The following is an 18,488-nucleotide window of genomic DNA, read 5'->3' as shown; positions in this document are numbered from 1 at the left end:
AGGCTGCAGTCCGAGCCTGTTCAGAGACCCGAGGAGGGGGGCGGCCCGCAGAGGCAGGGGCACGAAGGACACAGACGAACAAACCAGAAGGCCCCCAAGGGTCCAGCGGGAGAGTGGGCGCTCTCTTCACATGGCTGCCAAACCAGCTCTCAGAGTCAATTTGACACAATCATCCCAGATTCAGCCATTCAACGAGGCGGGGGGCTGGGGGGTCACACCCCTCATCTCTGCCCTAAAAAGCTTGCCAGGAGAGCAAGGGGTAACCAGCTGCCCCTCCTCGTTGCTCCTTCTGCACAGCTGTCGCCCTGTGGTCAGGAAACCCGCGCCTCCTCCCTCCAAGCCTGTGCCCCCTGGGTAATTAGTCATCCTGAAGGCCTGGCCCCCACCCCTCTATGGGGTTTCTGCGCCCTCACCCTGCACTGACCCTTCCTCCCTCTAAGTAGTGTCCCTCCCATCTCCACCCCACACACACAAGTCACCTCTGAAGCCCTAACCCCAAGAGGTAATTAGGGTTGAGATCACTAGCACGGGCACCATTCCAGCGTGACTGGGGTTCCCATAAGAAGGGGAGATCAGGACACAGACTCACACCGAGGGAAGACCACGTGAGGACACAGGCGAGCGGCATCTACAAGCCAAGGAGAGAGGCCACAGAGGGAACGAACCCTGCTGACACCGTGGTGTTGGACTTCAGCCTCGAGAACTTGAAGAACTGAATTTTTGTTGTCGAAGCCACCCAGCTCATGGCATTTGCTACAGCAGCCGCAGGAGACTCATGCACCCACCTCCAACAAGCGTAATAAACCCCTTGTCATCTGGGAGATCAGTACTGTTCATCCCGGAAGCCCTCATGCTCGGGTCAGTCCCTGGCTCCTAGGAGGCCTTCGGTAAGTGGATGTGGACTAGATCAATAGACGTGTCCATATATACACTGTCCTGACGTTTCATTAAAAAAGCCCTGATGTAAGAGACACATGAGATCAACAGGCCTCGCACCCCTGCTCAGAGCTATGTTTGAAAAAAACCAACAGACAAACGGGATGGGCTGAAAACACACAGGTTTTACTTTTGCTGAATGTGGAGACAATTTTAACAGAGCAGCCCCTGACAGCCAGGTGCCGGCCTGGCCATGCTATCCTCCTCTCAAACGTAGCCCCCCATAGCGTTGGTTGGCACAGAACCCCAACCCCAGATATCACTCTGAAACCACAATTAGATGAGACAAAGCAAGGCCACCTCATAATTTCATCCAAGCGCAGACAAAAACGAGGTTGCTATACCACCCACAAAAATATTCCCCCGACAGGCCTCTCTTTGGGCTAAAATGAGCAACTGCTACTTTGCCAATCAGAGCTTTATGTTGTTCTAGTCTCCCCTCCTCGTAACGATTGACTGAGGAGCCCAAAGAATTGCTCCCACTTTCTGACAGCATCCAACCTCCAACCAGTCCATCTTAGAGCCAACCCCGGCTTCCTTATCATGCCGCCACATCCCCAATCCTATAACAGGTCCTTTCGAGCACCCTCCTACTGAGATCCCCAGGTTCCTCACAGGGAGGTTCTCACTGCAGCTAGTAATGAACCCCGCTTGCCCACGTGCAAGTGCACACCAAGTGTGCCCCCCGTGATCGTGGCCCGAGCCCCTCGACAATGCTGTTCAATTGGCTTTTGTTCGATGGGGTGGGACATGTTAAAAAGCCAAAATTTTAAGAAGAGGTGTCAAGAAGAAGATGAAGTGGAGCCATTAAAGATTAAGAAGGGAAGTTTGGTAATGTCCAAAGGGAGAGACAGGTTTGGAAGATATATTGAAGACGGTTGCCTCCGTGGGAGCAACCCTTTCCTCCGCCTCCCAACAAAACCTGTATTTTGCTAAATTCTTGAAATTGGGTCTGGGGTTGGGGCAGAGAGGGGCTGAGTCTTACAACACCTGGCTGAAGACACTGGACTATAAGCAGATGCCTCGAGAGAGGTGAGTGGCCCCCAAAACTATCTATTGGGTTACCAAGACTTCCTCCCAACCAGTCTGCAAATACTTTGGGCAGTTTGATAATGATAAGAATAATTTAGTCCCCACAGTGTCCTATAGAGTGTGCTGGCCATGGTGGGTGCTCAAGACTGATTAGGGGACTTGGTGACAGCAACATCTCTCTGACCATTCCAGGAAACCCTTCAGCCTTCTGAGAAAGCTGGTCATGGGTCCCACCACTACGCTACCCACAGCTGATGGAATTTTCCCTGGGCTTCGAGACCCTGGGCAGCCAATCTAAAAGCTGGCTAGTGGTCCATGAACTGTCCTGACCTGAAGGTTCTGGGGACCAGGAATGACAGTGGTGGATGGAGAGATTTTGGTCCTTTTGTGGGCAGTTTGTATATAAAATAGATAGGAGACAGCATGGGTGAATTTGTTTGTTTGTTGTTTGTTTGTTATGGCTGCTGTAATAAAGTACCACAAACTGGGAGACTTAGCAAGAAATTATTGTCTCTTAGTTACGGAGACCAGAAATCTGAGAGCAAGGTACTGGTAGAGCTGGTTCTTCCTGAGGGCTGTGAGGAAGAATTTGCCCCAGGCTTCTCTCCTGGCCTGTAGAAGGGCATCCCCATGTTCATATGATGCTGTCTCTATATGTATTTCTCTGGGTCCAAATTTCCCCTTTTTATAAGGACATCAGCCATACTGGATTAGCACTCACCTTGATGATGTGGGAGGTCACCCAATTTAATTGGACTTCCTCTGTAAAGGCCCTAATCTCCAAATAAGTTCACACTCTGAAGTATTGGAGGAGAATGATTTTGACATAGGAATTTGAGGGGATGCAATTCAGCCATGACAGTGAGTAACTGAGTGGATACCAAAGTAGACTTTGAAAGACATCACTTTGGGGGCACCCGGGTGGCTCAGGCAGGTAAGCGCCCGACTCTTGATTTCAGCTCAGGTCATGATCTCAGGGTCATGAGATCCAGCCCCAGGACAGGCTCTGCGCTCCGCAGGGACTCGGCTTCTCTCCCTCTTCCTCTCCCGCTGCCCCTCCCTTGCTCATACACATGCACTCACTCTCTCCATAATAAATAAATAAGTCTTTGAAAGACATCATCTTGTACAGCCCCCTTCAAACTGGAATATGCCCAGGAGTCATCTGAAGACCTCCTTAAATACAGATTCTTGATCCAGTCAATCTTGGGTGGGCCCTAGACTCCGTATTTTTAAAACAAATGGTAAGATGATGCTGATGCTGAAGCTGGTGGTCTATGAACAATAGTTTGAGTGTGGAAGGAATAGGACCTCTCCTAGGATCACTATTCTCTTTTTGAAGAGGATTTGCTGATGTGTGAGTAAGACTGGCCAATTCTCAACAGTTCCTTGTGTTCTGTGAACTCAGGGCAGCAGCCCCTTAACCTTCACAGCACATTAGACCCACCTAGGGAGCCTGAGCAAGGTCCTTATGGTCCCACCTTCCAGAGATCCAGATTAGTCTGGGATGGGCCTCAGAATTTTTAAAAAGTCCCCCAGGCATTTCCATCATTGCTTTCAGGTACCCTTCCCATGGGTCATATGTTTGCATTTTAACAGGTGTTCTTGTTCAATAATTGACCTTAATTGTGGGAATTTCAACCACCGATTTTAATGGTGAGAAAATATCTGTGGACAGACAAATCATTTGTTCTTCCAATAACAGAATGAGGTCATTTTAGTGCTTTATGAGGTCATCCTTGCCTGAAAGTACTGAGACATAGGCTATCATGTCAGTTCCCTTATTTAGAACAGAGACATTTACTCATTTTCCAAGAATGCACTGAGTTGTGCTCTAGCTCTCACCCTATATACAACACCTGTAATCCTCAAAGGACAGGAAATAGTCTTTCCGTTGCTGGAGGTGCTTTAACAGAAGGAGGATGTCTGGATGGAAGTGTGCCTTCTGCCACCAGTTCTCCAGGGACCATGACCCAGGAGGACAGTCCCGAGATCAGGTGCTTGAAAATCATCAAGATATTGGCCTATGTAGGCCTGGTAGTGTTGACAGGGAGGCAAGAGGCTGAGATCTGAGGAAACTGGAGAATGGTGTTCCAAAGAAAGGTGGTTTTGAAAAATCATATGGAATTTGAAAAAGCAAAACAAGCAAAGATGAAATGTGGCCCTACTGGCCTCTTTGACCAAGTGTAGGACACATGAGCACTAAGTCCCAAACAAGTCCCTGAACAAGGACTTTATTTAGAATGCATAGCACTCACTGCTGTAACTGCCTGCTGACAACTGTCTCTTCGGCTGACCATATTTCTTGTAAGGCCACCTTATGTGCCCCAGAGTCTCCAGGATCTAGCACAGTGCCTACCACACGGCAACATCACAGGAGGACAGGGTCTTTGCAGAATTGCTGCTCTATTCTAGCCCCTGGCACATAGAGGGGTCCAGCAAGTATTTGAGGAACGAGTATCAGGGCACTGAGGTCTCAAAAGTCAAGTTCTCACTATCCAGAGACATGCCCTACCCTCTAACACTTCTGATTATTTCATTTACGCAGATGGATGCAGCTTCAGCAGGAGAGAGAATGGAAAGGATGGGAGGTGGTTGCTGTGCGAGGCAGGGATGGTGAGTCATCTTCGACCTTGACCTTCCCTTTTCCCCTGAAGACAGTCTAGGCTCCGACAGCCTGGCCACCTTGTTTCCTGCCCACCACTGAGATCTGAGAGTCTGGAATCTAAGCTGCCTTTCCATAAAGTGGTGTTTCTGTACAAGATGACTGAAGAGTCCTTGTTGACGGCTCCTCCGTCTTACATTTCAACTGCTTCCCACGCAATGCTGCCCTGATGCTCTCAGCCTTGCCCTCAAGTGACTCTGCAAGCTGTCTTTTTCCAAATGAGGACCCAGCACATTTCTGCCACCGGCAGGTACCCTCAGGCCAGGACAGTGCATCCTAAATAAAATCAAAACAGCTCAGCTGATATTTTGGAAACTGATTAGCAACCTGATGTTCTTGTTCAGCTCAGCTCTTACGCTGATACCTATTCATATCAATCAACCAGCAGCTATGGAATATCAATTGCGAGTTCAGGACTCTGCTAGGTCCAAAGAAAGCAGAAAAGCATTTTACTGGTGGTCCACACCAGGAAGCATTCTCTCCCTTACCTGGGGAGGCCGGGTAATGCCGAGGACAGCAGCCAGGTGCTTCACTGTGCAGCGTAGGTGCTGAAGGTAAAAGCAGCTGAAGGACAGGGAGATGACTGGGAACAGCGGCAGGTGGAGGAGGAGGATTGGGACTTGAGCAAAGGAAGCACTGAGAGGGGGGATTGTGGGGTGTGAGGATGACATGGACACAAAGCACAGAGACAGGAAAGGCATTGTCTCGGGGACCTCTGGGAGGCCGGCCTGCCTGCACAGCAGGTGTGTGCTGGGACAACTGGTCAACAGGGTTACCCAGCTGGGCGAGGCCAGCTGACTGTGGGTGTGCAAAGCCTTGATGTACGAAGCAAGGCGGGTAATTCAGACTGGTCAGGAAGCAGAATAGGAGCAACCAGAGGTCACAGGGACACTAACCAGAGAGGAGTCGGGCAGGCATTAGGAGCCGCCGGCCTGGCCTGGCCTGGGGTAGCAGGATGGGGATGGAAAAGAAAGGACAACTCCAAGGTAAAAATGGCAGGATCTGGTGCAAAGGATGGAGAAAAGAGAGGCTCTAGGTAAGAGAGATTAAAACGTTTTGACTCTTCTGGGTCAAAAGTTTAGGGCAAATTCTTGTGACCTAAAAATTAGATGAAGAGTTATTTTCTTCCTTTAAAAAAAATATTTAAAAAATATTTTTCTTATTTTGAAAAATTGTGCTAAAAATACATAACATAAAATTTACTGTTTTAGCCATTAAGTATACAGTCCAGTGGCATCAAGTATAGTCACGATGTTGTAGAACCATCACCTCCACGCATCACCAGAACCTTTTCATCTTTCCAAATGTACCTCTCTACCTATTAATCACTAACTTCCCACCCCTTCTCCCCAAGCCCCTGGCAACCACCCTTCTAACTTTCTGTCTCTGTGAATTTGATTACCCTGGGAACCTCATATGAAGGGAACTATCCAGTATTAGTCTTTTTCTGTCTGGCTTAGTTCACTTAGGCCAATGTCTTCACATTGTAGCACGTGTCACAACGCCCTTTCTTCTTAAAGCTGAATCATATTCCATTGTGCGTCTAGAACGCGTTTTCTTTGTCCATTCAACCCCTGATTGACATTTGGGTTGCTTCCACCTCTTGGCTATCGTGAAGAGTGCTGCTATAACCCTGGGCATACAAATATAGCTGTTCGAGTCCCTGTTCCCAATTTCTCTCCCCTCATGCTTTACTGTAAGCGAACCAAATCATTTCTTCAGCAGTTTGGCTAGGAATCTCTTCAGCAAAATATCCAATTTTATTGCTTGCGAGTTTTACCTTCCACAGAACGCAAGAACACAGCTGAGCCCAGGATCATCTTTCCTCCAGTTTCCAATAACACATTCCTCATTCCTGTCCGTATTTCTGCCCACATTCTGTCCATGGTGATATACACATCCTCTAAGATGACAGAGTCTCTCTCTCCAGCTCTTCTCCTTCCTTCCTGACACCTCACCAGATTCACCATAACATCCTCACCTTTAACATTCACCTTTAACATCCATCTACCAACAGTCATGCCTGGCAACCTAGGCTGTTTTCTGTTACGCATCTTGAGACTCCTCCAGCCCCTCCCCATTACCCAGTTTCGAGGCCACTCCAGTCCTGGGGAATTTGTTGCAGCAGTACACCAATTCTTGGTACCAAAATCTGTATTAGTCTGCTCTGGCTACCATACTAAATGCCATAGACTATGTGGCTTAAGCAATAGAAATGTTATTTCCTTACAGGTCTGGAGGCTACAAGTCCAAGATCAAGGTGCTGGCAAATTCAGCTCCTGGCAAGGGCTCTCTTCCTGACTTGTGAACAGCCACCTTCTTGCTACATCCTCATGTGGCCTCTTCTCTGCACACATGTGGAGAGAGAGAAAGAGATCTGGTGTCTCTTCCTCTTATAGGGACACCAGTTCTGTCACATTTCATATTAGGGTCCTACCTTATGACCCCATTTAGCTTTAATTATCTTCTTAAATACCCCATCTCCAAACACAGTCACACTGGGGGTTGGGGCTTCAGCATAGGAAACTCGTCCCGCAACTAAGTCCATAACAGCATATATCTGTTTAGATGACATCGTGGAAGGAGCGTGGACTTCATTCAGGTCAACTTCTGCTCTCATCCTGGCCCTTCTTCCAGGAGGAAGCCATTTAACCACAATAGGTCTCAGTTTTGTTGTGGGAGGGGAAATGTAACTTTATCCTAGAGTATAAAGGGATAAATCCCATCGTGAACGTGGAGGCATGTTAGTACCCTGCACACCTAAGGAATCCCTAGTCACGGCTTTCCAAGATCCCATAAGTCTAACGGTCGAACAGCCAAAGTCCATCTCTATCCTCGTCCCTGGGGACACACCCTTCACAATGACCTCTTGCCTGATGCTGAGTTCAAAAAGGGCGGCATCCTCTTTTGTGTACTCTGTTTTTGGTTTTGTTTTTAAGATTTTATTTATTCCAGAGAGAGGGAGAGAGAGAGAGAGAATATGAGCGGGGAAGGGGAGGAGCGGGGAGGGAGAAGCAGACTCCCCACTGAGCAGGGAACCCAATGCATGGCTCAACCCCAGGGTCCCAGGACATGACCTGAGCCAAAGGCAGACGCTCAATGACTGAGCCACCCAGGCGTCCCCTGGGGACACGGTTTTAGAACAGAGACCAAGGAGAGCAAATACTGTGTTGTAAAGGAGTCTCGGCAGTGTTCAGTCTCAGCATGGCCTGGCTGGGTCATGGGGCCTGCCTGGGGCATTCGGGGAGGGCGACCTAGCTCAGAGTACCTGAGGCTTTGGCTATCAGTCACTGGGCTCTCGTGTTCTTAATTTTCTAGGTTCTCAGTCACCCTGCTAACACTCTCTGGTGTGGGGATTTGTTGTCTAGGGACATGGAACCATAATATCGGTTGGTAGTAAGCACTGTTTAATAATTAAACCACAAACTAACATCCCGTGGATTCTCCGTATTCCCAGAAACGAGCATAGAGCCTTCCACTAGGTGAAGGCTTGATGAGTGAATTCCCGCACACACGCACACAACACAGCATTGCTAAGGAAGCATTGCTAGATTTCATGCCTCAAGCATCATACCGTGAATTAGAAAGCAAACAGAAAACTGCCACACATCAACCCCAACAAGACAAATCCTTAAGATAATCAAACCAATAAATAGTTGCAAGCAGATTCACCTATGTTTACACGCACCTCACCTCTCTATGCTCTAAGAGTACTTCGGTCATTCCGTCATTTAGGATTTCCCATGGAGTATTAGAGTCACTAATTCTGTTTTGTCTCTCCCATTAAACAGCAAACTCCTGAGGGCCAAAGTCCCTCTTAATCTCTGCTGCCATAGCCTGGTCCACCATCTCCCACATCAGTGGGGTTGTGTGTAGGACGGACAACTCAGCAGATATACGGGAGGGGTGCTATCAAGCTCCCGGAGCTGGATATGCCAGCCGTGACTTCCTTTTCTCATTTCTTTCCCCTGTATCCCATCACTAAAGGAACCAAAGTGGCACCATGTGATTTATTTTGGTCTCTGTGTCTGCAAACGCATACATTAGCTGGGTTTTTAAAAAAGAGGTGGCTATTCAAAAGACTGGAATTAGATATTATTTTGGATGCTCACAGAGCTAATTATGGGATTAGAAAAAAAATGCCCTTATCCCGAACAAGAATTGTGATGCTTCCTATTTTTTTACTGTAAAACATGAAGTAAACATAATTCACCGTCATTTTTAATGTCCTGGAACGTTTCAGAGACCCACTTAAGATAAATGATTTTCAAATGCATGATCAGTCTGGTTTGAAAGCCTCTATGGAATTAATGTTCTATAATATATTCAAATCATTTTAAATCCGGGCCCCGCTTTGATATTTGTTTTTCTTTGCCATCATTGATAGAAGTACAAGTTCACATAAATAGGACATTGCCAATGGGATGTGTTCTGCGCCCGCCATTAATGCCAGTGCTCATTTTCTAGCTCAACCCCGATGAGTAGAGAAGTTGCAAGACAAGCCCCTGGAGATGTTTATTGTGAAGTAGTCAGGCAGGGAGGAGGTGGAGGAGTGCAAAAGTGTGTGCGTGTGTGTGCATGTTCAGCTTCAGATACTCATAGATACATACAGAGGAAAGACTTTGAAATCTGTCAGGTATAACAGAAAAGAGTTTTTAAAATAGATATTCATGGTTAAAACTCAGAACAAGTGAAAACGTTGATTTAACAATTTGTGTATTAAAAAATCATTCTCCTACCTCTTATTTAGTGGTTGCTGATATGTCTCTCCAGCGTTCCTTTGTACACATGGAGATATATTTTATTTCCTCCCAGAAAGGATGGTTATAAAGGAGAAGCGCTAGTTGCAGATGACATTTATTAGGTATTTATAACATGCTCTAAGTGTTCATTTAATCCTTAAATTAATTCTAAGGGATAAGTATTATTATCATCCCTATTTTATTGATGTGGAAACTGAGGCAAGTACAAACTGAATGAAGCACCTTGCCCAAGTGAGTAGAGAGGCAGGATTTGAACCAGGCGGGGTTGAGATCCTAACCTCTCCCCTCTTTCCATTCAGGCAGAGAGAAAAATCTGCAGAGTTTCTGTTCTCTCCAAGAGGAGAAACCATTTCAGAGTCAAATAAACCATTGATCCTCAGGTATTAGAAGAGAGGCCATTGAGGTCCCTGTAATATGAGGGTACGGGAGCAACGACTGTCCCCCAGCCAGAGAGCCACAGAGGGGTCATCACTGCCACAGGTAGTCTCTATATCTGTGTAGGAGACCTATGTTCCTTTTGAGGCATGTCCAAGGTGTGGTAGAAACAGAGATCAACCTGGTCAGTCCTTCTGTCTACTCCAAGATGAAGTCCAAGCCCACGGGAGCATCAGGACTCAGCTAGCAGTGACTCTGTAACCAGCACGTAGGGCAGTCTCTCACATATGAGATGCTGAATGAATGAATGCCCAGAATGAGAAATGGAATAATTCACTAATCCATTAGAAGAATGAGTGACAACCATTATGGGCAAGATGCTGGGCTGGAGTGATGAGAATACAGGGGTGCGTAGAACATGTTTCTGTCTCCAGGTGTCTACAATTTAGAGAAGAGCAAGCGTAGGCACTCAGGATGCTGTGATGTGGCGTTACAAATGTTGTGGTGATGGTACGTACACATGGAGGAACGAAGGATGGCCATTGTGTCTGCAGGAGGTCGCAGGTATGTAGTTGGGAAACAAATTCCCCCCAGATGATTCATCAGAAGGTGTGGGTAGGATTAAGGGAAACAACTTGGGGTTGTGGTATAATAAAAAAAATGTATTTTCTGGCACGGATCTTCTAAAATACTTGGCTTTTCCTGAGTGATGGGCATATCTTTCGTTATTCACAATGAACCTTTTGTGACCATACCTGAGTTTATGCTAATGAGGCAACTACTGGTGGGTCCCTAAACATCTTTAAGATGGTGGTGGTCCACAGAGAAACCACCATGTGACTAGAGGACTAGCACTTACAACCCCACTCTCTGACCTCTAAGGAGAGAGTTTGGAGGTTGAGTTCAACCATCAATGGCCAATCAATCATGTCGAGGTAATGAAACCTCCACAAAAACTCTGAACAACAAGGTTTGGGGGAGCATCCTGGTTGGTGAGCGTAGTGGTGTGCTGGGAGGCTGATGCCCCTCAACTCCTTGGGAACACAAGTGCTCGCACTCAGGGCCTCTGCAGACCTGGTCCTACACATCTCTTCCATTAGGCTGTTTCTGGGTTGTATACTTCATAATTAAACTTTAATTGTAAGTATAGTGCTTTCCTGAGTTCTGTGAGTCATTTTAGGAAGTTATCAAATCTGAAGATGCATTCTGGGGACCCCTGAATTTGTAGCCAAGCTGGACAGAAGTATGGGTCACCTGGAGACCTGGGACCTGCAACCGGCATCTGAAGCAGGGGTTGTCTTGTGGGGCTGAGTCCCTTAGTCGAAGCTAACTCTGGGCAGTTAGTGTCAAGATTGAACTGAATTATGGGACATCGAGTTGGTGTCAGAAAAATGGAGAATTATTGAAAGGATGGAAGAGAGAAGGTGTCCACCCCAGACCTGGACAAACAAGAAATAGGAGTGGAAACCAGGGAAAGAGAAGGCATGAGGAGAGACCATGCAGGCAGGAGAAGTCACTGTGTGCGGGGCTGGGCTGAAGATTTTGAAGGAGTAGGGGATTTTCCCACCTACCAGTGAGTAGCAGCCAAAGACCCCAGCAGTGGGCAACACACTTAAAAACTAAGAGAAAGATCTGCCCTACGACCCAGCAATTGCACTGCTGGGGATTTACCCAAAGATACAGATGCAGTAAAACACCGGGACACCTGCACCCCGATGTTTCTAGCAGCAATGTCCACAATAGCCAGACTGTGGAAGGAGCCTCGGTGTCCATCGAAAGATGAATGGATAAAGAAGACGTGGTCTATGTATACAATGGGATATCCCTCAACCATTAGAAACAACAAATACCCACCATTTGCTTCTATGTGGATGGACCTGGAGGGTATGATGCTGAGTGAATAAGTCAATCAGAGAAGGACAAACATTATATTGTCTCATTCATTTGGTGAATATAGAAATAGTGAAAGGGAATAAAGGGGAAGGAGAAAAAAATGAGTGGGAAATATCAGAAAGGGAGACAGAACGTGAAAGACTCCTAAGTCTGGGAAATGAACTAGGGGTGGTGGAAGGGGAGGAGGGCGGGGGTGGGGGTGAATGGGTGACGGGCACTGAGGTGGGCACTTGATGGAATGAGCACTGGGTATTATTCTATATGTTGACAAATTGAACACCAATAAAAAATAAATTTATATAAAAAAAACTAAGAGAAGATTAAGAAATAAAAAGTGTGGGACTCCAGGTGGCTCTGCAGTTTAGCGCCAGCCTTCGGCCCAGGACATGATCCTGAGGTCCCGGGATCGAGTCCCACATCGGGCTCCCTGCATGGGGCCTGCTTCTCCCTCTGCCTGTGTCTCTGCCTGTTTCTGTGTGTGTCTTATGGATAGATAAATAAAATCTTTAAAGAAGAAAAAAAAAGAAATAAAAAGTGTAAGACTTACCTTTATATCTATTGAGAAGAACTTACCAGCCTTTTTTGAGAAGAAGATCAAATAAGACCGCCTCTGTGCAGTAACTATTGTAAAGAGACATCGTTGTACTAACAATTCAGAAAATAGTTAAGAAAACCACAGTCAAGTTCACCCAAAACACTGTATCAACTCTTCTCAACCGACTCCTATTGTTTGCAAAATACTGAGTTAGCACAATTTCATTTCTTAAATAATATCTAAAAAGCACCAACAATAGAAGAAGATTGACAAATTGGACTACATCAAAATTTAATACTTCCATCTAACAAAAGGCCCCGTAAGTGAAGTTAAAGCCAATACGGACAAGGAAATCAGCCGGAGCCTGGGAGAAGGTACTCACAACGCACGTGAGCGATCGGGGATTAGTACCCAGGGTACTAAGTCATCGCTCTTAAGAATGAACAGTTGGAAAGGAACCAAATCTTCACCAGTAGTGAAATGAATGTATGAATTGTAATACATTTATAGAAATAATACTAAAATAGGGGCACCTGTGTGGCTCAGTGGTTGAGCATCTGCCTTCGGCTCAGGCCGTGATCCCGGGGTCCTGAGATCAAGTTCTGCATCGGGGTCCCCTCGAGGAGCCTCCTCCTTCCTCTGCCTGTGTCTCTGCCCCTCTCTCTCTGTGTCTCTCATGAATGAATAAACAAAAATAATTTTTAAGAAAAGAAAGAATACTAAAATAGCCGTTCAAAATAAATCTACTAGATCTTCAAGTGTCAACCGGGACAAATTTGGAAAACATAGAATTGAGTAAAAATGTAAGGTGCAGAAAGCTTATAAAGTGTTACTTACCTAAAATCCAAACACCACTAAATATTGATTATTCACATATTTTACATACGTAAAAGCATGGATGGAAGAGAGAGACCAGGATCAGAAGAGGGGGCTGCTGAGGGCAGGATAAGGGGAAGATGAAGGAGGGTGTGAAAGGAGTTTCAAAGGTTCCTCTAAAAAACATCAAGCCGAGGCACGTGGGTGGCTCAATCACTTACGTGTCTGCCTTCAGCTCAGGTCGTGATCCCAGGGTCCTGGGACAGAGCCCCACGTCAGCTCTCTGCTCAGCAGGGAGCCTGCTTCTCCCTCTCCCTCTGCCTGCTGCTCCCCCTGCCTGTGCTCTATCAAATAAATATGTAAACTTTACAAAATAAAACACATGAAACGGTTACGTTCACATTTGTAAAGTCTGTATGGTACATGCTTATATCACTCTCTGTACTTTTCTGTGTGTTTGAAACATTTCAGAGAGAGAGAAAGGCTCTTCCAGGCGTCTGAAGCAAAGCTACCCTGAGCCCTCTTTGAGGTCCAGCCACCCCAGGCTACTTGCTGGTTGGTCCCTACACGGCCTGTGTACACCTCTTCTCCTCCCCTTGAGACACAATGTGGGGGTGCCCAGCAGCGATCACTAGCAGCTTCTTAAAAAGGCAGATTTCAGGTGCAACCCAGACCTGAAGATTCAGAATCTGCATTTTAACAAGCCTCAGGTTATTCCTAATGTACAGACTTTAGTCTGAGCAGCCTCCATGAAACTGCTCCTGCTGCCTCCATACCTCCTGCCCATCGTCCCCGGTTCTGGCCAACTCCGAAAACTCTGATCTGGATATACTTCAACAGTCACCTGTCCTAAGGTTTCTCTGAACCCCTGTCTAGGTCGAGAGTTGTCTGTGTATGCAATACATCTATTTTTCTCAAAACAAACAGCCTTATCCTCATTTGCTAACTGGACTATGGATTCTTTGGGGCAGTCGTTCTTATCACAATATATGGTGAATGACATGAACTCAAAGAAAGTTATATGAATCAACTAGAATCACATTTGTTGACACCTTGCTCAAAGAGTTCATCAGGGAATAGATGGTTCTAAAGCGCTTTAATATATGTAATCACATCCAACCCCCTTTTTAAGTTCTAAATCTAAAATAAATTTACTTATAAAGTTTCAGCATTTAAGAAAATGTGCCTGCTTAAAATTTCGTAGCAAAGTGCTATGTGTGTGTTTTAATGGCACACCTTAGTAAATTGGTGTAAAAAAGTTCTCCACTTCAGAAACTCTTAGTCTTTCCAGAAGTCTGGGCCCCATTTAAAGCCTGATGAAAAATGTGGATCTTCCCCCCCACACACACACACACACAAACACAATAATTTAATTTAATTCCAGTATCTACAAACTCTAAGTCAAGTCTAAAAGATGGTGCAGGCCTTGCCTTGCATTGTTCTAGAGTTTTCCACAATGTCCTGGAAACAAAAATGTGTCTGTGACCATATGACACCTTTCACAGCAACCTCATTTCTCTTGCTACGGAAACAATCCCAGCAACCCACTGAAAATCATGAACACTTTAAAAACTTTTACCATCACTGGCTAAAAAAGTGTTGTTTTTTTTTTAAAAAAAAAGATTTATTTATTTGAGAGAGTGTGCACATGCACATGCACGTGAGTGGGGCCAGGGGCGAGGGAGAGGGAGAGAATCTCAAGAAGACTCCCAACTCAACAGGGAGTCTGAGGTCATGACCTGAGCCAAAACCAAGAGTTGGATGCTCAACTGACTGAGCCCCCCAGGTACCCCTAATAAAGTGTTTTAAATTCGGATTAATCCCACAGTTCCTACCTATGAGTCTAGAAGACAGGAAGTCAGCACTAGAATCAACACATTTGGGGCAGTCACAAAGAAGACACATGGGCCCAAGCAAGGAGTGAGTCCTGTCCTCAGTTGCCTGATCCAAACAGTATTTTATCAAGCAGCTTCCCCACCACCCCTTAAGGTCCTTGGTAGCAATCAGAAAAGCACCCTTTGGGAATCTTTTAGTCTGTTTACAAGCACCCTCTAAGTACTACATGGTGTAAGCATAAAAAACATGTAATGCCCAAAGGAATCAAGAGATGGGAGGAGCCATCTGCCTAAGACTCCGGTGATGTAAGAAGTCCTGATCCTAAGGTTTAACTCCTCCAGGTTGGTGCTTATTTGCCTCAAAGAAGAGTGCAATGCCCACGCCTCTCGGTGAGTGGCCCTCAAGCCCTTGGGGAAGAACACCACCTTCCAGAAGTACTCACTTCCCCTGACATTGAGTCTTTGTAGTAGAATAACAGTACTAATATAATAATGAGCATTTGCATTGTGTTTAGCTTTGCAAAGCTCTTTCACTTTGTGTCGGTCTAGCATTTTAATTCTGTTGCCAGAAAGAAAGAGGACCCTCTTTCTCCACCGAGGCCCTGGGCCCCCCTAACAAGCCGTTAGAGGAACCCCCAACCTGTGTAGCTCTAGATTAGTGCTGAGTCATGGGAGCCTGGGCTGTTTGTGGCCTTGTTTGTGTGGAGCTCTCAGATATTTGTGAAATGATTCCCTGGGGACATAAGTCAGCTCTTCCTAGAATCAGAGTGAGGTCAGAGGTTGATTGAAAAAGAGAAATTTTTAAAAGAGCAGAAATTTCAAGCAGGGCAGAATTCAGGAAAGAGGGTAGCCTTTTCAGAAGAACAACCTTTCTCTCTGGGACTCATATAATTAAAAAATCTGGAAATAAAGTGAAACTTTGAATGAGTAACATTTCATTTTGGATTTTGATTTATTGTAAGTATTGCATTGATGTTTTAAAAATAAGCCAACTTCATCAAAATAATAGAGGTAAACGATGGTGGCGGAACTTGCTTTCACGTGTGGCCAGTTAACTAAATTCGTTGACACTAACGGAAGAGTCCATGCCGTCCTTTGTGGGTTAGCTGGTTTCACCCTGTGTTATCCATCCCTCCACTCGCTATTCACTGAGCCCCTACCAGGCACAGAATATGAAGGATACACAGTTGGGTCTTCAGAGATTTTGAAGTCTCTGGGAGGAAGCCCATTTTAATTCATGTAAGCTATTTATTTTCAGAGAGATAACGTAGGAGAATCATCAGAGGTAAATGAAAATCCATCATTTCTGCTAAAGGGGAACATGAATGATTGTATATCAATGGTTTGGCTATTGATCAAGAGGTATTCGACACAAATTCAGTTTCCAGGGAGGCAAGCATCAAGGATGTCTTACTGGGAATCCGAAGAACTGAGCCCTAGTCCCTGGCTGACGTCTGATGGACTCTTTGATTTAGGTCAAAGGATTCCATTTCTCTGGGGCCTCAGTTTCCTCTCCCAGAAGAGGAGGCTTCAGGTAGGTGATGAGAGGTTCCATTTACCTTCCTTATCTGTTATCATTCAACAACTGTATTTCCTGCCTGAGAAAGGGAGCAGTCATATTTTGTTATCCTGCAAGCAAACCAGGTGTGGTGCATTAGCAAATCAGTAACAAGCCCAACCCGGAACAAGCTGCTCCTTCCCCTCTTATATTTTGATCAGCCACCAATGGTGGCCACCTACAGGCAGCTCTTGAAACAAATGAAAAGAATGTCCTCCTTGCCCTGGGCAAAAGTGCAAGTGGCTCTTTGCAAAGCTACATAGAGGCCTTAATTAGCGTGAGTTCACACTTGGGTCTACAGCAGAACAGCATCTCTTAGCAACAGAGAACTTGAAACAGTGAAGCTCAATGCCAGTGTAGACACTTCCAGAAGGGAGTGAGGAATCAAAGTTGAAGGGGAAAATGAGAGCCATCTGATGGAGTCCAGAAACCGTGGTAGCTGGAAGAGGAAGGGGGGCCACCTGAATCATTTTCCCTAAATGGCCTAAGTAGCTGATCAGCATGCTACCCGGAACCAAAGATCCCTATCAAACTACGGATAAAGGTGAGTTGCTGTTGAAACTTGCCAGCTCACCATCAGCGAGCTTGCACACCCTGGGATTTCATTAGGTGGGAATGAATGTGAACCCATCACATGTTTACTCCTTTGAGAAGGGAAACATAAAAAAGGAAGAGAGAGTGCAGAGGGAGAGGACTTTGTATGCTAACCTTTCATCTTCCCTCAGTTAGAAAGCAAGGCCCATCCGATTAGAGGCAAATATCAAACATGCCTTTATATGGAGGACACATGGGCAAGGAAAGATTTAAATTCTTCACCAATTCCTCCTGGGGCTCAGACACTCCTCACTCTCGTTAAATGAAAATGTGAATGATAAACACTCGGCAAAGATCAAAAAGGGGTGGTATTGTATAGTGGAGACGGAGAAGAAAGCAAGCTCTGGAGCAGCTAGCCAGAGCCTGATCTCAAATTGCCTTGTCACAGGGTGAGGGTTTCTCTCCCGAAAAGCTTTTGTGTGCCTCAGAAGAAAATCATTACCGTCAGAGCCACCGTAAGGACAACAAAAGACATTCTTCCTCTTTATTTTACACTCACACATCATTTTTAGCCTCAAATACTATTTTTCAGTTTAATAGGTAAACTTGGTTTCAATTGACTTTTAGCTACTTTTTCTTAAAGTCGAGAGCGTAAAAAAAAAAAAAATCACAAGAGAGACTATTCAAAAGGTTGTGCCACAGACTCCAAATGCAATTTCCAGAAGGGAGGGCCAACAAACGTTTGAACAATGGCTGCACTTTTTTATAAGACTATTGTCCTCCGTTGAAGAGGAGAGAGATTCGTATGTACACATTCAGGCCTGCTCGTTGGAAAATATCTATTTTTCTACGTCAAAGTCTCATCTGATGCAAGGCATTTTTAAATGAATGAGGTGGGGGGAAAGGGCAAAAACAAAAAATAGGATCATTGGTCGTGGAATTTAGTTTCTCCTTTCTTGGATCTTTCCAGTAGGAAGCATCCCCCAGGATCTTGAGATGTATGCTCGAGGACTCAAACCAGCTCTGGCTCCAGCCGAGGTGGTGAATCCCCAAGGCCTGGTGAGAAAGGTGAGGGATTGAGGTGCTTCACCTGTGCTTCTGGTTAGTTCTGTTTGCAACAGTGGGATTTTCTGAGCATCTCACACAATGAAGACAGAGAGGGAGACACAGAATTTTGTATCCTAGAGTCTTTTCAGTGGGAGAATGTTCAGAATGTTTCTGAACCTAAACAAAAGGGAATCAGGCAAATGTATAAGAAACTCTCATTGGATAGAGTTCTGTTTTGTTGACTGGCTAAAGGTTAATGCCGAAATCACCCCCTTGACTAGGTAAACAATTCCAGGAGAGCTCAAAGGGCTCAGAGATGTCTCCCGGGTGGGCAGTGGGTGACAGTAACGGCGTGAGGATCTATCTGTAAGTGGACATTTTCCTGTAGGGAAGCACTTTGGGGTTTTCCAAGGCCACTGGTGTTAGAGCAGAGAGGAAGCTGGTTCCAGAAGCAAGGGCACTCACAGGGGCCAAGGAAGCCCAGTAGGTGAGACTTGCT

The 18,488-nt window shown here is 45.7% G+C and overlaps 1 long non-coding RNA gene across 1 annotated transcript in view; it reads right to left on the bottom strand.

Annotated features, from left to right (window-relative positions):
* The window catches only part of LOC119867637, a 47,120-nt gene extending 41,721 nt beyond the window's left edge, over positions 1-5,399 (bottom strand). Inside the window, exon 1 of the long non-coding RNA XR_005384219.1 lies at positions 5,122-5,399. This is a non-coding gene — a long non-coding RNA (uncharacterized LOC119867637). The remainder of the gene's footprint in view (positions 1-5,121) is intronic.
* Between the last annotated feature and the right edge of the window lie 13,089 nt (positions 5,400-18,488).

This window comes from Canis lupus, chromosome 35 (assembly GCF_011100685.1).
Source record: "Canis lupus familiaris isolate Mischka breed German Shepherd chromosome 35, alternate assembly UU_Cfam_GSD_1.0, whole genome shotgun sequence".
Classification (NCBI taxonomy): domain Eukaryota; kingdom Metazoa; phylum Chordata; class Mammalia; order Carnivora; family Canidae; genus Canis; species Canis lupus.
The sequence above is the reverse complement of the archived record's forward strand: the minus strand, read 5'-3'. Positions and strand labels throughout refer to the sequence as shown.